The sequence below is a fragment of the Monodon monoceros genome, unplaced genomic scaffold (assembly GCF_005190385.1).
Source record: "Monodon monoceros isolate NGI ecotype Baffin Bay Population unplaced genomic scaffold, NGI_Narwhal_1 Super_Scaffold_4, whole genome shotgun sequence".
Classification (NCBI taxonomy): Eukaryota; Metazoa; Chordata; class Mammalia; order Artiodactyla; family Monodontidae; genus Monodon; species Monodon monoceros.
In genome coordinates, this window is record NW_021703781.1 from 62,420,986 (window position 1) to 62,444,052 (window position 23,067).

Genomic DNA, 23,067 nt, shown 5'->3' on the forward strand with positions numbered 1-23,067 from the left:
GAATAGCTCTGAGGTATGATCTGGCGTCAGTTGGAGAGAGTACTTGGGTTGATCAGCAATGACGGCCATGGGTATAGGAAGGAAGAGTATCAGTAAACATGCCAGATGTTTCCTATTCCTGTATCTTTCAAAAGAGACCAAGGGGCAAGTAAAAGTTTATATCCCAAAATAGAGGTCAAATTTCACGGAGCCTGGTGTCTGGAAGAGTGCTGTTGCTACTATGCTGGCATTGAAGTATGTAGAATATGGTTCAGTCTTGATATTCTTGAGAGAGATAATTAGAGAATTTGCAAACCCACCATCTCAGAACTAATCATAGTATTAAACATATATATATATGAGCCAGGCATTATTCTACACGCTTTTGCATGTGTTTTTCTTTGGAATTTTCACAACACTCTTATGAAGTAGGCACTATTATCTCCCTTTTACAGAAGAGGAAACAGATATAGAGAAGTTAAGTGATATGCCCATGATTACAGACCTAGGGAGGGTGTGGCTGGCAAATCCATGTCAGGCAGTCTCAGTCCAGAGCTCTGAACCCCTGTGCTGTATGGGCTCCAGAGTGCAGGGAACCAACTCTAACTGAGGCGTAGATGCCAGTAGTCAGGTAGGGACCCTCAGTAGCTGCATGATGTGCTCCTTCACACCAGCCCCACAGTTAATCTGATTCAATCCTGTCTAGGCACTTTCCACGCACTACCTCATCCAGAAAAACCTATAGGATTGCTGTGCTTATTCCTAAACATGCACCTGTAGGGTTGCAAGCAAGTGGCCAAAACTGAGTACTGTAGGCATAACTCCAAGAGGCAATAATGCCAAGTAACTCTTACAACTCCATTTAGAAGATCAGTATTTGGAAGACCACACTAGAGAGACAAGTAGAAAAAACATGTGTAGGTCCCTATTCATTCCCAATGGTGGGACCGTTCAATAAAAATGCAAAATTGTGGCATGCTGAAGAAAATCTGGGTGTAGTGGTGAACTAAGCTTGATTCTTTATGTTCAGATAGCATCAAATTTCACTTCATTACAGGTAACTGTTTTATGGAACTCACTTGCATCTATAATTCATTATGTCTCATTTCTTTTCTGCTCAGTTATATCTCTGGTTTATTTGAAAATGCATCCCTTAGGAACCCCATTTCAAAGGAGCTGGTTAATCAGGACATTGGTTCATGATAAAAAGATGAGAGCCTCTTTCTAGCAGTGGAGGAAATTACCAAAAACCTTTAATACGCAAGGCACTTTATGAGAAAGCAGTTAAGTCATTTTAGAAGCAAATCCTGAGTAAAATCATCTTCTTAGAAAGGGGTTTGAGCTAAAAGAGATGGAGCCATTTGAGGATGGCATTTGAGATTTTTTTATTCAATCCAAAAAAATAAACATAAGTTACAGGTTCTCTCTTCTATTCCAAGTCCCTAACCATTCCTGAAATTATATTGAAGAAAATTACAATTCTTGAATATAAGAAAAAGGGGACCTCCATGGATGAGAAACGATTAGGCATCCCCAAAATGTGGAAAGCAAAGGGAATGAAGAAGGAAACCACAGCCCAGCCGACTACAGCAGGAAGTGGGAGCTGCACCAAAAGTTTTCCAACCCTGGAGGTGGTGGATGCTGGAAACGTGAAGGCTTCAGGAGCACTGACTTCACAAACCCTTTTACTGAGGTGAAATTCACATAACATAAAATTCACTGTTTTAAAGCGAAAAATTCGGTGATATTTAGAACAATGTTGTGTAACTATTACCTCTATCAAGGTCCAGAACATTTCCTCACCCCCAAAGAAATCCCATACCCGTTAAGTAATCACGCCTCATTCCTCCCTCCTTCCCCACAACCCCTGACAACCACCAATCTGCTTTCTGTCTCTATGAATTTACCTATTCTGGATTGTTCACATAAATGGAATCATGTGACCCTTTGTACCTGGCTTCTTTCACTGAACATAATGTTTACAAGTTCATCAACATTGTAGTATGTATCAGTACTTCATTCCTTTTCATAGCTGAGTAATACATATTCCAGTGACGATATATACCACATTTTGTTTATTCAGTCTTTCATTGATGGACATTTGGGCTGTTTTCACTTTTTGGCTATGCTGAATATTGCTGCTATAAACATTCATGCACAAGAATTTGTTTGAGTTCCTGTTTTCAATTATTTGGGGTATACACCTAGGGGTGGAATTGCTAGATCATGTGATCATTCTATTCAACATATGATCATGTTTAATTTATTGAGGACATACCAAACTGTCTTTTTCCCGGTGGCTGCACCGTTTTACACTTTCTCCACAGCCTTACCAACACTCGTTACTTTTCATCTTTTGGGGATGATGATGACGGCCACCCTAGTAGGCGTGAAGTGGTATCTCATGGTTTCTATTTGCATTTCCCTAATGAGTAATGATGCTGAGCATCTTTTCATGTGCTTGTTGTCCATTTGTATATCTTCCTTAGAGAGTATTTATTCAGGTCCTTTGACCATTTTTAAATTGGATTATTTATCTTTCTGTTGTTAAGAGGTCTTTACATATTCTGAATAATTAGACCTTTAACAGATACATGATTTGCAAATATTTTCTCCCATTCTGTAGGGTATTTTTTCAGTTCCTTGATAATATCTTTTGCTTCACAAATGTTTTTAATTGTGATAAAGTTCAACTTGTCTATTTGTCTTTTGTTACTTGTACTCTTGATGTCCTGCCAAACTTTTGATGGCTGCCCGTATCTCAAACTAAGTTCTGTGTTTTCATGGCCTTCTGGTCCTCTTCTGCTCTCCCTGGTGCCCACTCAGCACAAACTTCTCATAGATTGATTTACCCTGTTCATCCTTCCTTGGAGCCTTCCTCTGGTCATTCTTCTTTATCCCTGCCTGACAGACATCTCTTCATGTTTTCTTTTTCATCTTCATAATCCCTTTATTATCAAGTATCTTTCTTGACTCTTGGCCTATAAATAAGTCCAAACTACTTCTATTCAGAAATTTAAAGCAAAGAAATTTCTCTCCAGGTATTTTACATCCTTCTCCAGTGAGCACCTCACCTCCCTCCTCCTACGAACAAAACTTCATGAGTCACCCACATTGTCTCCTTCTTACCCCTCCCCTTTTTAATCAAGCCTTGGCCACATTCCTGAGCCAGCTCTTGGAGAGGCCACTTGTGACCTCCAGTTTGCCAAATTCTGAGGACACTTTACAGTTCTATTGTGGCTGGTCCCCTCTGCAGCATAAGACAGGACTTTTTTTTTTTTGAATTTTATTTATTTTTTTATACAGCAGGTTCTTATTAGTCATCCATTTTATACACATCTGTGTATACATGTCAATCCCAATCTCCCAATGCATCACAGCACCTCCACCCACCACCCACCCCCACCCCCCCGCCGCTTTCCCCTTGGTGTCCATACGTGTGTTCTCTACATCGGTGTCTCAGTTTCTGCCCTGCAAACCAGTTCATCTGTACCATTTTTCTAGGTTCCGCATATATGTGTTAATATACGATATTTGTTTTTCTCCTTCTGACTTACTTCACTCTGTATGACAGTCTCTAGATTCATCCACGTCTCTGCACATGACCCAATTCTGTTCCTTTTTATGAGTGAGTAATATGCCATTGTATATGTGTACCACATCTTCTTTATCCATTCCTTTTGTTGATGGGCATTTAGATTGCTTCCATGACCTGGCTATTGTCAATAGTGCTGCAATGAACATTGAGGTGTCTTTTTGAATTATGTGTGTCTTTTTGAATTATGGTATTCTCTGGGTATGTGTCCAGTAGTGGGATTGCTGGGTCATATGATAATTCTATTTTTAGTTTTTTAAGGAACCTCCATACTGTTCTCCATAGTGGCTGTACCAATTTACATTCCCACCAACAGTGCAAGAGGGTTCCCTTTTCTCCACACCCTCTCCAGCATTTATTGTTTGCAGATTTTCTGATGATGCCCATTCTAATTGGTGTGAGGTGACACCTCATTAAGACAGGACTTATGAGTTCTTTCTTTTTAAATCCTTTCATCCCCCCATTGGCTTCTGTGACACAAACTTCAAAAGGCAACAATGTCTAGAAAGTGGCTACAAATCCCTAACATTTATTGAGCACTCACCATAATTACATTTCACCAGAGGAAGAAAAGGACGTCATCATTGTGAGCATTTCTTTTTCCCATTTTATAATCTGCTTTATGGCTGTGGCCTTGAGATTCACAAACATAGAGCCTCTTTGACATGGTTTGACATGAAAAATCAATCTGATACCTAAAGGTTGAAATTCTGCAAGGAGCACTGAGGATTAGGGAAATGGGTGTTATATGTTTCAATAAGTAAGTAGCATTCCATAGTTCCTTCAGAGGCTGACTGATGGCTGGGAGACTGGAGAGCCACCAGCCAAAGTTCAGACATGGACAAGTCTTAGGATGGGTACCTGCTCAAGCAGATGGAAAACAGAAACTACAAAGCTGTTATGTTCGAGTGTGGTTAATAATTTACAAGAGGATGCCCTGATTTAATAAGATGGGATTTAACTGTGAGATTCTTTAAATGGGCAGCTTTCCTCATGTCTCTAAGTGTTTATTAATAACACATTAGCTAGAGAAGAATCTGAGGGAGCTTAAAAGAGCTTAGAACTAATTTGTAATTATAATAACCACTGAGAATCAATATAAAACAAAGGGATAGTATTTCTAAAGTGGTTGATTAATGTCAAAAGAAGCAAATGCTCTTGACTTACAAGAACTCGGCATGCAACCCAACCACAGATGGCTTAAGCATAATAAGACTTTATTTTCTTATGAAAATAAAAACTCCAAGGGTAATGGTAATATTTATCTCACCATATGGCTTGACTCTAGACTCAAATGATAACCTTGCAGTCTCTCTTCTCCGTGGTGGCCCCTTTCTTATCTTGTCACGGCTGCGAGAGTTCCAGGCAGCATCTGTTTATTCCAGGAGAAGAGAAGTAGCACGTCTCTCTCCTGGTCACCTCAGTCAAGTCCTAAGATTAGTTCTCAGTGGTTCACGTTGGTTCTGTGACTATCCCTGCATTCACTTTATTTGTGGCCAAGGGAACAGAGTGTGCTGATTGGCTCCGGTCTAAGGTCACATGTGCACGTCTGGAGCAGGAGGTGAGGTCAGCTTCATCCAAAACACACTCTTTGAGAGTAGGGCCGCTTGGGATCTCTAGAGGCAAATGGAGAGATTCTTTACGAAAAGAAGGAAAAATGAAAGCTGGGGAACTAAAAAAAAAGAACAAGGGTTCACTATGCTCAGCACATACATGAACTTACTGGGTTACAGTTTCGGTGTAAAGCTAGAACCAAGCAGGATTCTCACACCCATACCTGGGACAGATGCTTTTGTGCCTTCCGCTAGCTGGAATGTTTGGCCTTGCTACAATACAGCCACCAGGAGACTCTCCCATATAGCACATGCCTCCACTTGCCACGGGCATCTTCCACGGAGACTTCCAAGCACATTCTTTGCAGGCTAAATCTCTGTGTCTGCCTGCCTATGGTGTTACCTTGCCATCTAGTGCCATCCCTGAGAAGTACAAATGAACAATATTGATCTGGTTAGAAAATATAAAGAGGAAGTGCAAACTTTATTTTTTTAATGTTCCAAGATGGAGAGAACAAAGAGCACAAATCAATCTTGCATGGATTTTCCAAGTGTCTGGGGTTTAGCATAAGAGCAATCCAATTCAATAATTCAATGCAACCAGGAAAAAGAATGTGATTCTAAGTTTTATTCTTATTTAAAGTGAATGAGGCCACCAGTTCCCATTTCAACGGAAGTATTTCAGGAAGCTAAGTTTCATGGGTGAATCCTGCTGCATGTGTAGATTACTGCAGAGGTATGACTTGGTTTCCCAGAGAACAGGGGAGAAACATCGATGGAGGCAGGTAGATCTCTGGCTTTTGTCTTCTCTCCTTTTCACTCCTTCCTTCTCTTTGTACAGAGTTTAGTTGTTCTCGCAAATGCTGCATTTAGTATTAGCTCACTTTATCATCTTCTTCTGGTAAAGTAGAGCCGGTCCACACATTCCCAGGCCAAAGCCTTTGATGGGAAGAAGAGACTCACTGCGAAACGTCCAGTAAACGACACCATCCTAGAAAGACTTGGGTGCCCCTGAAGACAAATCAAGAAATCTTTACCTAAGACAGAGCTTTGAGACTTAAGATCTCAGTCTTGCCTTGATTCTTCTTAGAAGCAGCAACACAAAATTGCAAATTCTTAATCCCAAGTTCATCCATTCAATTCTGCATCAAACACCGCTGAACCATTTTTGTTACCATTTCCTCACATTTACCCATATTGCCCTCAAACAAGAAGATTCTCTTTTTATCCCCAGCCATTATTAAAATTTGGGACATATTACCTCCTTCTCAGTCATATCACCCCTTTCCAAGATCGTTCTTTTCTCTACTAGTCGCCTATTTCCTGAAACCTTACTGCATTTATCACCAGGACCCATATTAATACTTAATCACGCAATTACTTGTTTTCCTATATATTTCTCATATTTTTATAAGAAAATGGGTCTAAATTGCCTACTCCTAAAGGGCTGGACCCATTATTTAGTATCTGCCATGATACCTGATTCATACTAATACCTGTTGCTGAAATGACCCCAATTCATCTCCCAACTCTACAACAGTTCTCAAGTTGTCATATTTCTCCAAACCTTGATTTCTGGATCCATCTGTTCAGTAGTCCTCAAACTTCAGTGTATCAAGGGTGCTTGTTAAAAGGAAGACTTCTGGGCACTACCTCAAGAGATTGTATTTCAGTAGATTTTTGATAGATTCAGCAATCTGCCTTTGTAAAATTGCCCCACCTTATTCTGAGGCAGGTGAGCCAAGGACCAAATTCTGAGAAAGGCTTCCAGGAAAGCTTTCCAATTCTATCCAAGGGGATCCTCAGACATCAGGAAGCATTATCTCAAAGAATGAGTTATGCCACATGTGAATGCTTCTGCCTCTGGGGGTGATTTATTGGCCTAAGTTTCTGGCACTGATAAAACTTCCAGTTTGATGATTCAACAGAAGTAAAGCCACAATTTGTGTAGCCAAACTGTTCAAGGCTCTCAACAGCATGTAAAAAGGAGATCAGCTGGAATCCGATGGCCATTGATTTATCTAGTAAAGCATGAAATGTGATTACCTTCATTCAATTGGGGCAGGAGGCTGAGAAGTTCAGTGGCTTATCTAGTGCTCGTCAGCGGCCGCATGAGACAATCCTCATCAGTGGTCCCCATAAGACCCTAAGTTTGTGACATTGCAGGAACTGGGGACAAAGAAGGCATGTGAACCAGCGTGCGTGTGGCAATGTGACACAAAGGGAAGAGCCTCAAATTCAATGTCTGAAGGTCTAGATTCTTTTTCCTAGTCTGCAAGGAATATTAACAGCTAACATTTGCTAAGCATGCTGCCAAAAGTTTTCTTACTTCTCATTTACTCTGCTAAACAAGGCTACGAGGTAGACTCTGCCAATATCAACATCTTCACTTTAAAGTTAAAGAAATCGAGTCTCAGAAGTGTTTCTTACCCATTGTTATACAACTTTAAGTGACAAAATTGAGATTTGAAGCCAAGGAGTTTGATTCCAGAGGTCCAGAAAGGACCTTACTATACTGCCCCTGCCTAAGCCATGTTAGGGACTCAGGCATCCCTTCTCCACGCATCTAAGAGGTGTAAGTAGGATTATACCAGCTCTCTTTATTGCATAGGATTGACCTGAGGGTTCAGGTGAAAGGATAGATATGCAAGTGCTTATAAAGTATGAGTTTCTGTGAAGGATTCAAAAGAAGGAGGCAACAGACTCCAGGGGTGCCTCAATCCATAGAGCAACAGGGCAAGCTCTGGGCATCGCAGAGTGTCACCAGCTGTGCACTTTCTGTAACTCTGCAGCCCCAAAAGAACACAAGCTGCTGCTTCTATCCAAACAGGTTCCTAATATGAAGCTCAGTCAGGAAAACTGTGCACCCTAGGGCGTTTACCACTGCTGATGGAGGGAATTTTGGAAATTAGATTGAGGTAATTGAGTGCTGCCAATTGCCTGGGCCCAAGCTCCTTCTAACTGATACCTCCACTTAAAGGATTGATCAGTGAATGGATCTGATCCCCCAGGGCAGGACCTTTACCTTGAACAAATAAATTTCAATAATAAAGGACAGAATTTCTTTGATCCATGCAAGTCCTTTATCTCCAAGGCCATGCATCCGTCCAAGGCAGAGCCAGGGCCTAGTCCCAGGCCTTCTGGTTTACAATTATTCAATGTATCTAATAAACAGTATTGAGCACCAGCTGTGCTGAGTTCCAAGCATACAGCAAGAACATAGCCAGATACTCTTCCTGTCATCATGGAGCTTATACTCTTGGAGGAGACAGATATTGAACAAATAATTATACGCATTTTTAAATGAAATACTTATTGGGTTGGGTTGGCCAAAAAGTTCATTCGTGTTTTCCATAACATCTTATGGAAAAACTGGAACGAGCTTTTTGGCCAACCCAATACTTTCAGAGGTATATGGTGTCATAGGAGTTTGAGGTGGGTGACCCTGATGACATAAGTGACATGTGAGGCAAGATCTGGAGGATGAGAACTAGTTAACTAAGAAATGATTGGAGAAGAGAAAGAAAAGTGGGTCAGGTAGAAGTTTCTATGGCAGGAGGGGGCACAGCAAGTGTGAGGGGTCTAGAGCAGAGGGGTGTGTTTGGCATGCTTGGAGCAAAAAAGGAGGATGGCTTCTGGTGTAAGATGAGGCTGGATAAACAGGCAGTAGAAAAACTACACAGGCCCTTACAAGTCATGTTATAAATTTTTATTCTATCCTAGGAGCAATAAGAAACCATTTAAGTGTTTTAAGCTGGGGAAAGAAGATGATGTAATAAGATTTGCTTTTTTGGGTAGATCCCTTTGGTTGTAATATGGAATACTGTTTAGATTGGGGAAACATAGATTAGTGGGACCCCTATTAGGAAGCTCTGGCAGCTGTTCTGGCCAGACACCACAGTAGCCTGTCCTGGGATGCCATTGTGAAGATTCATTCATTCATCAAATATCTGTTGAGTGCCTCTGTATGCCATTCCTGTGCTGGGACTAGAGATGAACAGAGGTGGAAAGATTTGAGATAAAATTGACAAGACATGCTGATGAATTGGACATGGACTGCAAGAAGAGAGAGCGCTGAAAATAATGTCTAAGTCCTTGACTCATCAGATACAGAACGGATGGTGGAGCTGGAGGGGGCCCATGTTTGGGGAAAAAGAGTGAGCATTTGGACCTGGACATTTTGCGTTTGCAATACCTTTGAGATATCTTGGGGAGATATCAGTGGGACAGCAGATTAAGAGAGTCCACAGCTCAGAGGGGAAGTGTGTGAGTCCCACATAAGGATGTGGTAGAAGCCACAGGTGCGGTGAGATCCTTCAGGGCGAGAGCAAAGTGTGAGAAAAGAATAGTGCCTAGGGCTGACCCTCAAAGGGCAACCAGCTCTTAATGGCTGAGGTTAGAGGAAGATGAAACCTGATAGGGAGTCCAAAAAAACAGTAAGAAGAGAGACAAAAGAAAAACTTAGGATAGTGTCGAGTCATGGAAACCAAAAGCAGCAGGAATTGATCAATTGTGGAAAATTCCACTGATGGGTAAAGTAAGAGGAAGACTGAAAAAAAAATCACTTGATCCGTAACATGGAGATCATTGATTACATTAGTGAGAACTATTAGAGTGAAGGGACAGTCGCCCAATGGGAGTGGGAAGAAAAGTGAGGGTGAGGTGAGGAAGTAGAGAAAATTATCTAGAGAGCTTTGGCTCTGAAGAAGTGGGGTGGGTACCTGGATGATTTTCCTACTACAAAGCACAGCTTTGCTTTGGCTCTGACAGTCTAAGATTTCTACCTCTATATTCCCTGCTTCACAAAAAGCAAATGCACTCAGACCTCAAGTGTCACGGGGGAATCCCTAGGGCTCAGCTCAGAGTATCCACTCTGGCTCTGAAATACAGTTGAACACACTGCATTTGTCAAATCACCCCACGAAATAAGGCCCCAGGAAGGCCATGGCCCACAGTCAGGAAGCTATTTAGAAGGGTTCTAAGGATGAGAAGAAAACGTTTGACAGCCTGTTTCTTTATTAAGAAAATTGCTGCTTTGGGTAAGGTTTCAGTATGAGCAAATGTTTCTGCTAACGTAGGTACATTGGCAAGTAACAAATCCACTGTTTGACATGGCAAGCGATGGTGATAGATCTGTGTTCCTAAATACTAAACTTTATTAACTGAAGCTGTCTCCTTCTTGAAGCATTAACTCACTGAATTCTGCCACTCAAATACAGTGCCTGAAGCAGACATATATTCCTTGTGATCTCACAAACCAGATGTCTCTATAGCTCCTTTTTGCTTTAATGCATGAGCTTTAATGGTGGTAAAAAGTTGCAAACTGTCCTTTGTCACTTTTTGGTGGCAATAATTTAGCATCTAATGAGCAAAACTCGCAACTCATGCCCCGGGAAGTGCAGAAGCTCGGAAACTAATGCTGGGGGTGCAAATGGGAGAGACTTTATGAAGGGAACAAATGTGGCTCAGACATGGAAATCAGGCTGAGAAAACAGGCGCCTGAGTGTGCCTGGGAAGGAATACAAGAAGGGAACCTTAAAGGCAGGTCATTTATGCATATTAGACTAAAAAGGGGCAGCTAATACCACAGGAGTGATAAGAATAAACTAATAATCATAATATTGATAGTAGAACCCATTTATCAAGTGCCACATAGTGTGTCCCATGTACTGTGCCAAGGGCTTTGCCAGATGATCTCATTGGGTCATTACAGCAATCTCATGAGCTGTTCAAAGAAACCAACTGCTCTGAACTGCAGTTTATAAATCCTCAAAATAGAAATTAGAAGGATGACTAAGGTCACAAAGCTAACTTCAAGTTTTAGAGACAGATTTTAAATCCAGGTGCATCTGACTCATGAGAACAGGGCTTTTAACAATTGTGTCAGGGACTGGATGAGAAATAAAGAGATCTGGACTTCTTCCCACACGTGGCTACAAATGAACTACATGACTCAGAACCAGAAAGGTAAAATAACTTTTTCTGAGTTTCACATCTACAAAATGAAGAGTTTGGACTAGGTGAATCCTCTACTCCTCTCCAGAATTAATACTGCCATTCTCATTGGCCTTCCTACCTAAAAATTGCCTGAACTGTGGTTTGTAAACCTCTAGTGACAGAGCAGACAGTTTTAAAGATGGTCCATGCTGTTTAAAGAATAGAAAACACAGTTTGTGCCACAATCATTGTGAAGTTGAAATATCCAGTAAACCGTCTTGAAGTTTTAGCTGCACTAATCACACACCCATCCTCTCCCCTCAGTTCTAGTCAACTGACAACAGAAAGTTAAAAACAAATAAGGGCTTCCCTGGTGGCACAGTGGTTGAGAGTCCGCCTGCCGATGCAGGGGACGCGGGTTCGTGCCCCGGTCCGGGAAGATCCCACATGCTGCAGAGCGGCTGGGCCCGTGAGCCATGGCCGCTGAGCCTGCGCGTCCGGAGCCTGTGCTCCGCAATGGGAGAGGCCACAACAGTGAGAGGCCTGCGTACCACAAAAAAAAAAAAAAAGTTTAAAAACAAATAAACATGAAATTGATTTCTGTACCAACTTTATCACTGGTAAAACTGCAATGGAGAATACTTTGGGACCCCCTATTTCCCATTTTGTTCTTTTTTATTTTAACAGCATAATTGAAATATAATAAGGCATACACTGTACATATTTAAGTTATAGCATTCAAAATGTTTTGACGTATGCATACACCCATGAAAACCATCAACATGATCAAGATAATGAGCATATCCATCACCCGAAAACTCTCTAGTGCCCCTTTGTAATTCTCTCTCCTGCTCATGTTTCCCCTGCAGCCTTCCCGTAGATAGCCACTGATCAGCTTCCTATGGCTATATTTGCATTTTCGAGAATTTCATGTAGATGGAATTATAAGGAATATACTCTTTTTCTGTGACCTCTTTCCTGTGGTGTAATTGTTTGGAGATTCATCTGTGTTGTGGTATGTATCAATAGTTCATTCCTTTTTATTGCTGACTATTCCATTATAGGACTTTAACAAAGTTTTTTATCCATACATCTGTTGATAGGCACTTAGGTGTCTATCTTAGGTTTCCAGTTTGGAGGCATTACAAATAAAATTGCGTATATGCAAGTGGTTGTATGGTTAGATGCTTTCATACCTAGGAGTGGCATGGATCCTATGATAGGAATACATTTAATTTATTAAGAAGCTGCCAAACTATTTTCCAAAGTATGTGTACATTACCAACAGCAGTGCCTGAGGCTTCCCCTCCCCCGCACCCTCAGCAGCACTTGATATAGTCAGTATTTTTTATTTTAGCTGTTCTACTAGGTGGTATCTCACAGTGGTTTTAATGTACATTTCCCTAATGACTAATGATATTGAGCATCTTTTAATGTCCATACTTTACATCAATATATTCTCTTTGGTGAAGTGTCTATTCAAATCTTCACCCCCCCACACACCCTCTTTTCCAATTTTATCGAGACGTAATTGACATACAACATTCTGTAAGTTTAAGGTGTACAGCATAATAATTTGATGTATGTATATATAGCAAAATGATTCCCACGATAAGGTTAGTTAACACATCCATCACCTCACATAGTTACAACTTAGTGAGTTCATCTTCATTCATTTTCCCCACCCTCTGCCACTGGCAACCATCAGTCTGTTCTCTGCTTCTTTGAGTTCAGTTCTTTTAGATTATGCATATAAGTGAGATCATACAGTATTTGCCTTTCTTTGTGACTTATTTCACTTAGAATAAGACACTCAAGGTACATCTATGTTGTCCCAAATGTCAGGGTTTCCTTCTTTTTTATGGCTGGATAATATTCGCTGTATATATATACCACATTTTCTTTATCCATTCATCTATTGATGGATACTTAAGTGATTTCCATGTCTGGGCAATTATAAATAATGCTGCAATGAACATGAGGGAGGTTGCAGGTATCTCTTCGATATAGTGATATTATTTCATTTGGATATATACCCAGAAGTGGAATTGCTGGATCATATGGTAGTGTTTTTAATTTTTTGAGGAACTTCCATACTATTTTCTATAGTGGCTGTACTAATTCACATTTCCACCAACAGTGCACAAGTGTTCCCTTTTTTCCACATCCTCACCAATTCTTATCATCTCTTGTCTTTTTGATAATAATCATTCTAACAGGTACAAGATAATATTGTGGTTTTGATTTGCATTTTCCTAATGATTAGTGATGTTGAACACCTTTTCATGCACCTATTAGCAATTTGTATGGTTTCTTTGGGAAAATATCTATCCAGATCCTCTGCCCATTTTTAAATTGGATTGTTTGTTTTTTCACTATTGACTTGTCTGAGTTCTTTATATATTTTGAATGTTAACCCATTATCAGATATATGATTTGCAAATATTTTCCCGCATTCAGTAGGTTGCCGTTTCATTTTGTGGATGGTTTCCTTTGCTGTGCAGGAGCTTTTTAGTTTGATGTAGTCCTGCTTCTTTACTTTTGCTTTTGTTGCCTTTGATTTTGGTGTCAAATCCAAAAAAAGCATTGCCAAGACCAATGTCAAGGATATTACTGCCTATGTTTTCTTCCAGGAGTTTTATAGTTTCAGGTCTTAGATTCAGGTCTTTAATCCATTTTGAGTTAATTTTTGTGTATGGTGTAAGAGGGGTCTAGTTTCATTCCTTTGCATGTGGTGTCCAGTTTTTCCCAACACCATTTATTGAAAAGACTGTCCTTTCCCCATTGTATATTCTTGGCTCCTTTGTCATAAGTCAATTGACCACATATGTGTGGGTCATTTCTGGGCTTTTTATTCTGTTCTATTGATCTATGTGTCTGTTTTATGCCAGTACCATACTGTTTTCATTACTATAGCTGCAATATAGTTTGAAATCAGGAAACATGATGTCTCTAGCTTTCCTCTTCTTTCTCAAGATTGCTGGAGCTATTTGGAGTCTTTTGTAGTTCCATACAAGTTTTAGGATTGTTTGTTCCATTTCTTTGAAAAATGCCATTGGAATTTTATATATATATATATATATATATATATATATATATATATATATATAGTTTTGTTTTGGCTGCATTGGGTCTTAGTTGCAGCACACAGGATCTTTCATTGCGGCGCACGGGCTCTTTGTTGCAGTACGTGGGCTGCTCTCTATTTGTGGTGTGCGGGATCCACAGCTCGTGGGCTCTGTAGTTGTGGCACATGGACTCTCTAGTTATGGCATGTGGGCTTAGTTGCCCTGCAACATATGGGATCTTAGTTCCCCCTGCAGGGATCGAACCAACATCCCCTGCATTGCAAGGTGGATTCTTAACCACTGGAGCACCAGGGAAGTCCCTGCCATTGGAATTTTGATGAGGATTGCATTGAATCTATAGATTTCTGTGGTTGGTGTGGATGTTTTAACAATATTAATTCTTCCAATCTGTGAGCACAGAATATCTTTCCTTTTATTTCTGTCTTCAGTTTCTTTCATCAATGCCTAATAGTTTTCAGTGTATAGATCTTTCACATCCTTGTTAAATTTATTCCTACATATTTTATTCTTTTTGATGCAATTGTAAATGGGATTGTTTTCTTAGTTTCTCTTTCTCATAGTTCATAATCAGTGCATAAAAATGCAACAGATTTTTGTATATTGATTTTGTATCCTGCAATTTTACTGAATTCATTTATTAATTCTAACATTTCTTTTTTTCTTCTTCCCTATTTTCTCTGGCTAGTATTTCCAATACTCTGTCAAATACAAGTAATGAGAGCAGGCATCTTTGTCTTGTTCCTGATCTTAGAGGAAAAGCTTTCAGCTTTTCACCATTGAATACGATGTTAGATGTGGCCTTATTGTATATGGCCTTAATTATCTTGAGGTACATTCCCTGTATACCCACTTTGTTAATCCTCTAGCTGCTTTTAAGATTTTTCTCTTTGTCATTGTTTTTGAGAAATATGATTATAATGTGCCATTGTATTGTTTTCTTCATATCGTTTGCTCTTGGGGTTTATTGAACTTGTATCTGTAGATTTACAGTTTTTATCAAATTTGGAAAAATTTTAGTCATTATTTCTTCAAATGTTTTTTGTCCATTTCTCCCTGTTTCGAAGAATCCAATTACATGTATTTTCTGCCACTTGAAGTTATCCCACAGTTCCCTCACGTTCTGTTTATTTGCTTTTGCACTCTTCTCTGTGTTTTATTTTGAATACTTTCCTATGTCTTCCAGTTTACGAATCATTATTTCTGAAGTGTATGATCCACTGTTAATCCCACCCAATGTATTTTTCATCTCAGACATTGTAGTTTTCATCTCTAGAAACTTGATTTACATCTTTTTATATCTTTCACATCACTACTTAACATGATTAATCTTTTCTCCAGCTTCTTGTGGAGTACAGTTACAGTAATTGTTTTAATGATCTTGACTGCTAATTCTGTCATCTAATCATTTCTAAGTCAGTTTTGATAGATAGATTCTTCTCCTCACTATAAATTTTATTTTCATGCTCCTTTGCATATCTAGTAATGTTTGGCTGGATTCTGACCTTGTGAGTTTCCCCTTGCTGGATGCTAGATAGTTTTGTATTCCTGTAAATATTCCTGAGCTTTGTTCTGAGATACATTTACATTACTTGGATCTTGCTGTTAATCTTTGCTAGGTAGGACCAGGGCAATGTATAGTCTGGGGCTAATTTTGTCCTGCTACCGGGGGGAAAATCTCTTGAGTACTCTAACCAGTGCCCTATAAACTATGATGTTTTTCCATTTGACTAATGAGAGCAAGAACTATTCCTGGCTCTGTGTGACCTCTGGACATTATTACCTTTAACCCTTTTGGATACCTTTTACCCTGGCCTCTAGTAGTTTCTTTACACACACATGCTGATTGGGGCTCAGGTGAAGAAGCCAGGGGACTCTACAGATCCCTACAGAACTCTCTGGAATTCTTTCTCTGTGACGCTCTCTCTAACCAAGCTCTCTGCTCTGCAAACTCTAGTCACCTTGTTTCTCAACTTCAGCTTCTCAATTCAGGGAGACCACAGTGCCCTACCTGGGGGTCTCCTCTGCCTACAATGCCTGGAAACTCTCTCCAGGCAATAACTTGAGTCCATCATAGGACTCACCTTATTTGTTTCCTGTCTCTCAGGGATCACTCTTCTTCATTGTCCAATGTCCAATGTCCAATATGTTGAAAACTGCTGCTTTAAATTTGTGTTCAGTCTTTTTGTTGTTGTTTCAGGGTACATCCAGCCCCTGTTACTCAATCTATGCTGAAAGTGACCATTTTTAATATACCATAATTAGTAATAGCTGTATTACAATAGAGCAAAATACAAGTGGTAGAATTCTTAACACCTTTTTGTAATTCCTGAACTTGACATGAAAAACGTTGCTTGTGTCATATGCATCTGAATACCTGCTCTAAGTCAGTCACTATGTTAGACCCAATTTGTGTTATATTTTACTTTAAATATATATTATGACAAATTTATAAATAAAAAATGACCGCTTTAAATAATAAAAAATAAAATAAAATACAAAAAATATATGACACCCAGTTAGTAAATGGCAGAGAAATGATGGAGTAAACTCAGACCTATCTAACTTCAAATCCTGCCACCCTTTCAGAAAGACATGCTACCACCAATGTGTTCATTTGATGAACTGGTTGAAATGATTGTAATGTGTTCAGTCTGTGCCAGACTTTGTGGTAATAGAGATGATGGGTATTGTCCTAGCGCTCAGGTAGCTTATAGGCTATTAGAGAATGGAACACGAATGTAAGATAACTGGAAAAGAAAGGAATTGCTAGACTATGTTCTATATTTGTGAATGAAAGCCAATGAACGACAAGAAAAAAAAAAGAAATTTAGAAATTGGTACCTTCTCACACTTTTTCTGCCATTGTGATGTGTGCAATTGACTCCCTTCCTGGTCATGTCTTCTACTGGACTTTCAGGATCAAGCAATTACTGGCCAAGAAACAAAAGCACAATTGTCCCATTCTCAAATGGATTCAGATGAAACTCATAACAAAATCAGGTACAATTCCAAGAAGAGATATGGAACCAAGCTACTTCTTCGCTAGTAGTTTGATTCCGTAATAAATACATGAGATCTTTTGTTTGGGAAAAAAAAGAGAAATTGATGTCTTCTCCTTTCTGCCTTTCAGCTATGATTTTTGGCCTGAGGCTGTGTACTCTCTGTTAAAGAGTTATGTCCTCCTCATTAAAACAAATGTCTTTTTTTATTAGAAAACCATGTTCACTAAATCTGACTTATTTTGGGGACCACTTGGTGTCTCTGGGAAAAATAAAAGTGTACGATGACCTTGCAAGTGGAGCTACCATTGGGTGGTGAGGGTGACCTCCTTGACCTTTCTTAGTAAGCCACATAGAGTGCCAGAAAGGACCAGGACTGTGGAGTCAGCCAGATGTGGATTCGAATTCTAGTTATCCCATTTACCGGCTTCTCATCTTTGAGAAGATGGCTGATGCTTTCTGAGCCCCAGTTACCTTACAGTATCTACCACCTAGGATTGTTATAGATATTAAATATGGAACTTAAGTGTTCAGCAGAAAAGAGGCACTCAAAAAATAGTGGTAGTGTTGACTGGTGCTTCCTTCCAGTTGTAGATTTGGGGATAAGAAGCAACATCCTGGCAACTAGCAGCTGGCCTGACTCACAGGAATATGGGAATGGTTTTAACTGAGGCCAAAGCATAAAGCTCCACACTGGGTAATAGACATTATTTCTTAAGAATGTTCACTCACGTTTGTAAATCTGAGCTGTCATATGGGATAGGTGGGTAGCATTGATTCCCATCGCCTACCTTTCCTCAGTTCAGTGCCTAACTCAAGAAGGTTCCCCCGCCATTTGGGATAAGCTAGAATGCCCCTTTCTAAAATTTAAGGATTTCCACAGTTAATCCTAGGATCAGAAAATGTGTGTGCTGGAGAGAGAAGTAAAGGGACATCTAGCACAACCTGAGTTGCATAATCTTAGTATCTTGAATGGCTAACAGAATCTGACAGAGGTTGGGTTGTAATCAATGTAATCAGTATTGATTGTGGATATCTACTAGCATTGCCCCCTTCTCCTCTCAGAAATCAACTCAGAACAATAAGAAGAACAAGAAATGCAAGCTCTGACACTGACAAGCGCAATGACATCTGGACCCCTGAACCACAATATATGAGAAACGGCCACCAAAGCAGTTACAGTTAAACAGGAGCAAGGGAGGTATGTGGAGAGAGAACGCTTGCAGCCACACGGCACAGAAAACTGGCAGAGCAAGGTTCTCTGGAGCACATGCCACACCCTAGCAGAAAACCAATAATTCCTTCCTGGGAACACTGAGAATGTTGTGCTCCAGTAGGAGTCAGCAGCATCCTTGGACCCAGTTAAGTGTCAGAAAGGAGCAGGGTTGGGAGGCTGAGTGAAGTATCACACCAATGTGCAATATTTACAAGAAGGATTCTCTTGGTGAGACAGAGAAGATAGAGGAAGCATTGGTGACGTCCTTCAGCAACTCATCTCTATTGTCCTGGGAGAAGTGGAAGCAGAGCCAACTTATACTCACAACTCTGGGTCTTAAGAAAACCCACTGTGAACCGTGGATGGTTCAGCTAACCCATAACACTGCCTGGCTCCTCCATCACATAAAATTCCTACCAATAGAAAATCCAGGGAGAACTCATCTCTTTCAAAGTTGAGTAATATAAATAAATGCCAACCCAGAAAGTATCTATAAAAATATATCAAAAGGAAAGAATAAAGGGAAGACAGGGACAGGAAGATACAAGTAGAAGATGGAAGTTCACTCACCAGATAAATGTCACCATGGATCAAATTTAGAATTTTTTTAATAAGCATATTGCCTGGAATTTATTTAAAATAAAATTCAAGCAATTGTTCAATAAAACAAAAACTCAGAGCAGAGAGCTAAAAGCGCTCAGGGAAGATGAGACCACAGGAAGAATTGAAATACTTCTCTCAGGAGAGAAGTGGAAGAGAAATAGCACACATTACAGAAATGTAGGTCAGGTTGGGAGCAGCACAAAGGAGACTAGACATGGCTGAAAGTTCACTAAAAATGTGGGCATTAGGCTTAAGAAAAAATAAGCAAATGTAAATAGAAATACACACACACACAAAATTAACAGGATAAGGATAAAATTAAAAAATGGAGAAAGAGTAAATAAATCCAACATATTTAAAGTTAGTGTTCCTGAAGAATACAGAATCACTGAAATTATTCTTATACTGACATATAAATAATATTTAGATATAGATGTGTGTTACACAAATTTTTTCAGAAACAGAAGAAGCATTGCATATATAGATCAAAAAGTCATACCATGTCTCTGGAAATTTTGAGAATGGTCATCGTCAAAATGAAATTCATAGTCATTGCCAAAATGAAATTCTAACAAGTGTCTGCCAAGGTATAAATGGATAAAGAAGATGTGGTATGTGTGTGTGTATATGTATATATGTATATATGTATATACACAATGGAATATATTCAGCCATGAGAAAGAAGAAAATCCTGCCATTTGTGACAACAGGGATGGACCTTGAGGGCATTATGCTAAGTGAGAGGTCAGACAGAGAAAGATAAATACATACTGTGTAATATCCTTTATATGTGGAACCTTAAAAAGCTGAACTCATAAAAACAGTAAAATTGTTGTTACCAGGGGCTGAGGGTGGGGGGGAACTGGGGAGATGTTTGAGGGTTCAAACTTGCCACTAGTAGATAAATAAGTTCTGGAGATGTAATGCACAGCATAGTGATTACAGTCAACCATACTGTATTAGAAACTTCAGAGTTGGTAAGAGATTAGATCTTAATTATCCTCACCACAAAAAAGAAATAATGATTATGTGATGTGATAGAGGTGCTAGCTAATGCTACCATGGTAATTATATTGCAATTTATAAATGCATCAAATCAACACATTGTACACCTTAAACTGACACAACTCATGTGCCAATTATAAAAATGAAATTCAAACAAAATACTGGATTTCAAATATTAAGAATTCTCTGTGCAACCAGGCAAAATAATTAAATAAATCGACCCACCTCAGACTCTTCCCCGGTGAGAGTCAATCTAGAAAACAATAGAGCAAAGCCTAAAAGTCTTCATGGAAAGAAAGAACGGGACCAAAACTTTTACTTCCAGCCAAATTAGCATTCTAGTATAAAGGCCATAAACATCTTCGAGCATGCAAGAACTCTGGGAATATAATCCCCATGACTCTTTCTAGAAGGTGACTTTCTAGAAGATTCTCAAGGGCAAATTCCAGCCAATTAAGAGCTGAATAGAGAACCTATGGCTAAACTTAATCTGGTTAAGTGAGGGGATAAACCTAAAATAAACGTGGGGATTATAGTTACAGAACAGAGTGTAAATGTTTTACAAGCCCTGACAAAGTGGAAATGATAGGACAAAGTTGGGAGAAAAAAATGGAAAGTAGCATAAGCACCTTCACAGCAGGTAAATCAAGTAATAGAATTCTATGTCAAGAACCGTGAAAAGTGAGCTTTTACTTTGCTTGCAAGCTAACAAGTTATTCTGCCACAGTTCCAGTGATGCTTACAGAAAGTCCGGGACTCCTGGGTCAGAGGCAAAGCAGCATGAACCTCATGCTCACATCAATTCCCCTCGTCCCCCAAGCCCTATGGGGACAATTCAGAGCAGCCTGAATTGATGCTGTGCACACAGTGGGTCTGCATCATAGCTGAGGAACCAGAGTTTAGGAAACCCCAATCTTTTATAAGGGGTCTGTTAGAAAACCTGCCCAAACTTTGCCCCATAGGGAGACATTATCTTTATTATCTTGGGCAGCAAACAAATCTTTCCCCTGCCTTGGAGGGTGACATTATATATTCCAAGGTCCTTTGCTATATAAATATTATTGAAAAGATTGTCCCCAACAAAAGTTGATACAAGTCCTGCAGAAACACAAGAGACCCATAGACAATTATTGTCACCCAACCATATAAAATACTTAAATGTTTAAAGGTAAGCACTAAGAAAACTCATATAATCACTATAATCAGGAAGTGCATGAGAAAGAGGCAAGTTGAGAGGAAGCTGAAATGTACTGATTTCACCATAGTTCATAATAAGGAGTAAATGGTATTAGCCAAAAATCACTTGAGTAAATATAAAGAAACAGCCAAGATATACTCGCAACATGAGAAATAAGGCATACAGCATCATTTGTAAAAGCAAAATCCCTATTTAACCTTGACGTTTCAACTGAAATGTCACTTCCCTATGGAGGCCTCTCCTGAACATCAGACCAGGTTTGCTATCCTTCGTATCGCGTCTCATAGCTACCAAGGTCACACAGCTAGTTAGTGGTGGAGCTGAGATTCAGGCCTAAATTTGCTCGTGCTGAAGTCTGCACTCTTAGTAGCTCATCTCTGCTGGCTACTCATTGATTCATCTACTTATATTCCATTCACACCTGATAGTACAGAGTTTTGTTTTGTCCTCCAAGTTTTCATATATACAAGTCTTAATTCTCCAATACCCTTGTAATACCTGAGACATATCTTATGTTTCCTGAGTATGGCCCCCAGGACCTAGCACAAAACAAGCACTCTTTAAAATCATTCAATGCATGATATCGAACACAAATGAACATCTGGGAAGCCCATTAAATGCAGATTGATCACACTGCCTTACAGCACACAAGTAGCAGTTTGAAGGAGAAAAGCCAGGACCGACTCCACCTCCTGGTCCTAAACCCTAGATCATTATCTGTCTCTAAAGAATTATTTGTGAAATTCCTGAGGTTATAAGGAGAAACCACACACAGTCCTTGAAATAGCTTTCAAGGGTGAATAATACATGCTCTATATTTAATGCATGAGAATGCAAAATGCAGAAAATTGCACAAGAGAGGTCAAACTCCCATTCCCTGCAACAAGAGATCTTTCTGTCTTCCCGCCAATAAATGAATCACTGGTTATTAAATATTGTTTACCATCTAAACAGGGATCCACAAAGCCTGTGTTCTCTGATCTCTTTGTTTCAAGCCTTCTCCTAATCAGGGACATCATCGCCTAATTTAGTGATGCCATGTATCTTGCACCTTTCTGAAAAGTGGGCACCATAGCTCCGCTCCCTATAAAACTGGCTACCATGTTGCAATTTGAGGAAAAATAAATCTTACCATCATGATGATAGTGTGTGCAATTGAAGCCAGGATAAAGGTGGCTCCGAGAAAATGGAAGCTTTGACAGCATACTTTTTTTTTTCTTTTTTTGCGGTACGCGGGCCTCTCACTGTTGTGGCCTCTCCCGTTGCGGAGCACAGGCTCCGGATGCGCAGGCTCAGTGGCCACGGTTCACGGGCCCAGCCGCTCCGCGGCATGTGGGATCTTCCCGGACCGGGGCACGAACCCGTGTCCCCTGCCGGCAGGCGGACTCTCAACCACGGCGCCACCAGGGAAGCCCCAACAGCATAATTTTAACACTGTCAAATTATTCAGCTTTTTTCTTAAAAGTCACTTAATAGTCCACACAGACGTTACTTTTGCCATCAAATATCACTTTGGAAAAAGTTAATAATTTAGGAACGCCTACGTATTTGTTAAAAGGCTAATACAGCAAATGCATGAGATGCCATAACCAGAGAGCCCTCTCACCCTGCAAGTTTTGTGTGATTGCTTCAGTCGGCATCATTAACATAGGGCATCAGAGAGAAGGGGGCAGCCAATAGTGAGGCGCTCCCAGTAATTAGAGACCAGTGTCAGCATCAGCACTGGTATGGTTTAGGAAGACGCTGTGACCTTTATTTGGTAAAGAGACCTTTCCTATCCAGCAGTAGTCTTATCTTTTACTTTAAAACTTAAATAAAAGATTTTGTTGTTGCAGAGACCTTAGTCTTTGGGCTGAAGCTCATTCATAAGGGAAATGCATTTTTGATGTGATG

At 39.9% G+C, this 23,067-nt stretch overlaps 1 pseudogene; it reads left to right on the forward strand.

Moving 5' to 3' along the window:
* The window catches only part of LOC114908569, a 95,046-nt pseudogene that overhangs the window by 62,853 nt on the left and 9,126 nt on the right, over nucleotides 1-23,067 (forward strand).